Source organism: Delphinapterus leucas, chromosome 1 (assembly GCF_059928025.1).
Source record: "Delphinapterus leucas isolate spDelLeu-1000000601 "Yukka" chromosome 1, BTC_Dleu_Yukka2, whole genome shotgun sequence".
Classification (NCBI taxonomy): Eukaryota; Metazoa; Chordata; class Mammalia; order Artiodactyla; family Monodontidae; genus Delphinapterus; species Delphinapterus leucas.
Genome location: NC_143129.1, coordinates 125,315,930 through 125,320,821, shown reverse-complemented (window position 1 = coordinate 125,320,821; position 4,892 = coordinate 125,315,930).

The following is a 4,892-nucleotide window of genomic DNA, read 5'->3' as shown; positions in this document are numbered from 1 at the left end:
GCTGCCCAGGTATGTATCTCTAGTTGGCCTGCAAGACACTTTTATTGATTCTTCATTTTTTTGTAAAACTTATGTTTACAAGAAGAAAACAAATCAAAACTTTTTTTTGTATTGTATGGAAATAGTTCACTCGAGTGTGTATCTGTTAATTTATTTGTCATCAAAAGAGCACTTTGCCTAAAAGAAAGGACTGACAAGTGTGCAAAATGTTTACAATCCTTTGTGAAATTGTAGTGTATCATTAGTTTGTATCTGTAAGTTATTGTTATAAATATTACCTGTATTTTTTGTTATATACAGCTTTATACTTTGAAGCTTGTATCTGTGAATTTGCAACTGAAATTTATTTTGCCAGTGTTTTCTGAATGAACTGAATAAAGCTTCTGTTGTAGCATGCCATGCAAACACATTATTGTGTTTGTGGTTGATGAACTATGGCTGTAAATAACACTATAGTTTAATAAGCCCATCATTCTAAGTTTATTAAACATTTTCCATTCTTGTGAAAGTTTCAACCAATTAATCCTTTGTGTGTGTGTGTGTTTTCAGCAGTAAGTTGACGTTAGCCTCTTTCAAATATAACAATTCTTAATTTTAAAAAGTCATTTTGTTTTGAGCTGTGTTGTGAGTACATTTTAATAGAAAACTTATTTGTAGATGATTGCACTTACTCAACAAAAGAATACATGAAAATATCTAATTTGGCAGATTGTCCCTTTTGAACTATCTAATAAAATTAATATGAAGGAAAAGGCAGAGCACTTTTCAAAATGACCTTTTGGGGTGTCTGTCCCAAATCAGAAATGAAATGTGGGCCATAGGAATATTTTTCTTCAGGGTTGAAAAAGGAGGACTAGAAATATTTGGAGTTTGTGATCAACGCTTCTAGAGCAGAGACTCTTTACTTTTTCTTCCTAGTGAACCTTCTTTAGGGAATGTGATTCTGAGAGCTGAAATCTAAACCTCAGGACTTTATCCTATGTAGCAGTGGACACTTGTCTCGGAAATACAAAAGTAAGTAGTGCCACCCTCACTAATTTTGGGGTTTAAAGAATTTAATCAGTACTCACTTCTTGTCTTTTATATACCAATCAGGGAAAAAAAAGGTAGTGAGAAAAAAATCTTAAGAATCTTAAGTTTGCATCTTTAACGTGGCGGATTCACATCTGGCTGAGGACTGGAAGTAATAGTGGAGTATTTGTAATTCTATTCTAGTAATCATAAAAGCAACCAGAAAGCAGTCACGTGGATGTCAGTAACTTACTATCTACCTCAAACCAGAAGCAACAATCCTAAGTTCCACTATGGGAGAAAGGAGGAAATAAAGTGTTTTGTTTTTCTTTAAACTTTCTACTCCAGTTAGAATCCTTCTGGCCAAAAAACAAAAAACATAGCCAGTAGTCACTCCATCCGATCTTGTGAAATTGATGCTAATCTCCTTGTGTTTTTGTTTACCTGTCCCAGGCACAAAGCGGTGAGGTCAGCTTTACCTTTACCAGATGTGGAGGAAAGCACTTGTAGTCTAGCTGCACTGTTAGCAGCTTATAGCATTTCCCAGCTGCATATAATTGGCACCATTTATCTTGGGAGGTGCTTGATTGTGAATGTTCCTCCTCCTCTCTCTTGTGTTTTTCCTATACTCACCACCCTCTGAGTGTTCAGAGAAATTTTACGAACCACATCACTACCCTTTTTAGTTCCAAGGATGAACGCCCAAAGTTGAAGTAAACTTTCCATAACAGAGAGCTTCAAAGCTGTCAAAATGAATGAGACTTATATATCCAGCATATAAAGTTGTTAATAATAAAATACGATAGATAAGAGAATACTAAAAATATTTTGCATGTGTTACAAATATATGACTATGTTTTCATCTCTGTCAGTGGAAGTCAGAGGTCCTAATTTATAACTTTAAATTAGGGAAAAACTGAATTATTTATATATTAGTAATACTCAGTGTAAGCATGTAGGCACAGTACTTATTTGCTTGAAATTAGGGTGTGATCAAACGACTATTGTGAGGCTTGGAGGAAGAAGTTTTATTGTTGGACTAGCGAAGACCTGGGTAACAAATAAGTTGTCTCTTAGGCATTCAGAGATTCATGAGCTGTAAGAGGGTAAAGATAACTTTCTTGCTCTGCAATCAACTGAATTCATCAATTCAGACATTAAAAATGAAGTCACACTAAGTCTATACCCTTAAGTGATTCTTCTTAGTAAGACAGGGTAGCTTTAACATTTAGCAGTAATTGTACATTATGCAAATGTCATTCTTAAATTCCACATTACTTTAAAGTACATGTGTTTTGAATATCTCATAATACATATTGTTAGAATTATAGCTCATGCTGTTAAAAATTGTTATAAGCATTTGAAAACTTATAGCTATAGTATTTCTTGACTTGGTTAATTATGTATATAATTACTCTAGTAGCTATATGAGACTAAATGGGATCTTGGGACTGTGTTGTGGCATGAAGGACTTTACCTGTTAGTGAAAGAAATGATTCTACTTTCTTATTTAGAACAGAAGTCATTTGGATTGCAATACGCTAAGTACCAAAAGTATATTAGCCCAGGAAAAATTCTCAGTGATCTCCATTCCAGGAGATAAAGGAACTGAAATTAGCACTATTTGATTTTGCTCTTTTGAAATACAACCAAAGTTTTAGAGAAGAAATGGACCTGAATTCAAAACAAGTACACTGGATAATGTCTAATAAATGTCTGCTTGGATTCAGTCACATAGTAGAAACTATTTTATAGCCTGCTTTTCCCCTTTAATATAATAATCTTTCAAAGCGAACTACTCACCTGCAGCATCATTTTAATTGGTACACAGCACTACATTACTTGGAAAAAACAATTATATATGTAGATTGTTTTTAAGTTTTCGTTATAATGAACATAATCTAACATTGTGAGCACTTTCAGTTTGTCCTGAGAGCCTTAAATATATTTTGTTCAATATTCACAACCAGCTCATGAAACAGTTTTTGTTACTATAACCCTTATTTTACAATTGTGGAAATTAAAAGTAGTACATCCAGTATATCAGTGAGAAGTAACAAAGCCAGGATTTGAATCTAGCTGCAGAGTGACTCCAGATACCATCTTCTTAACTTTTGTACTTGAAGCATTCACTATATGTTAGGTAACACCATGATGAGCATTCGATAGCCACCCTTTTATTCATATTCTTATTTCCCCACTATGAATTCTTAGAAGTGGAATAGATGTGCATGAATAGTTTTAAGACTCTTGAAGTTCATTAATTGTTTCCAGAATGCTATACTAATTTACATCTCCACCAGCTGTGTTTGAGGTGTTTTCCAGAGCACTTGTCCATCTTGCCTACCAGTGGAATTAATATCGATTATTTTTCCAATATGATAGTCAAAAAGATAATTTTTAAAGCCTTATTTATTACTTGATAAGAAATTTTAATTTACATTTCAGAGATCTAGTTTCTTGTAAAAGGGGTAAAGTTAAACACAAGCAACCACTTTTATGACTTCCTTCAGTTGTTCTGCATACACGGCTAAGTGAACATTCTTTAGCATTTGTTCAGCTGAGGTATCGTTTACTTGACATCAAATATTTTACTTTAGCACCTGGAACTCTTTATAACATATTTTATTAGCTTTGTTGATGATTTTATTGGTATCTTTTTTTTTTTTTTTTTTACAAAGCCCTTCATGCTTTTCAAATGTTTTTCTGTACATCGTGTTCCCATTCAGCAGACGAAGGAATTAAAATTTAGGGAACTTTGATTAACATAATTAGGCCTTTAGTTTTAATATGCAAGAGTTCTTCAGAGCATCAGATTATTTTTATAACTCTGTAGAGATCTCAGGAGAATAAATTTGTAAGTGGTTCCCAATTGCTTGAGTTTCATAAGCAGCTCCAAGGAAGATAGACTTTCATAGGCTGAGAGGATGTGAAGCCCCCTGCAGGAAATGCCCTTCTCTCTCTCTAATTGTATCACCAGTACTTACTAAGGACCTACCAAGGATCTGTACTTGGTGGGGGCTAAGAGCAGAGTTTAGGGGTAGACCGTGTGTGTGTGTGTATGTGTGTGTGTGTGTGTGGTGGGGGTTATCACAGGACAAAAGTAGGGAGTATGTTAAGAAGTAAGGGATAGTGAGTCCTGCGAGGGACTTGCTTTCCCATTGCATTCACAGTGTAATGTAGTAAACATTGACTGAATTCATTGATTGAATGATGTGGGTAGGAAAATAATTAGCATAATACTCATGCTTGAGCATCCTAGGATAACTTCAAATTCTGAAAGAACTCTTCTTAAATTCTCGAAATATTCTTCCTTCAGCAAATATTTTTTATATACCTTTTGCATTTTATATTCTTTTTACACCATTTAGCTTAAGATGTGGGACACCCGGTTTTAGCAATTTCTGACAGCAGTGAACTGTAGAACAAGGACACTTAGCCTCCTTGGATGCCGGTTTCCTCAACAGTAAAAGGAAGATTTTTATGAGACTAATGTGAGATGATAAATGGAAAAGACATGGTAAAAACATGATCTATTAATTTAGTAGGGTGGGGCTAGTAGCAGGAGATCAGGCAAACTGAGGCTGGGCTATTAGAGCACCAGAAGTCTGGCAAGCACTGCCCAACCCCAAGCAACCCCAGAAGGACAGTGCCCTATCCATTTCTTTAAATAAAGTCAGAGGTGGGGCATCTATACTGGTAATGAGTTCCATGTTCTCAAATGATGTTTTCCTCTTAACCTCAGTACAAATGGAAAACATCTTTCATTGTCCACATGAACCCCTTCTTCATCTTAGAAAGCTTTTCAGGCAAGTAGAGGTGTCACCTTCTGTGATTTGGGTAGATAAAACCTATATATAATTTACCTTGCAGAGGTGATG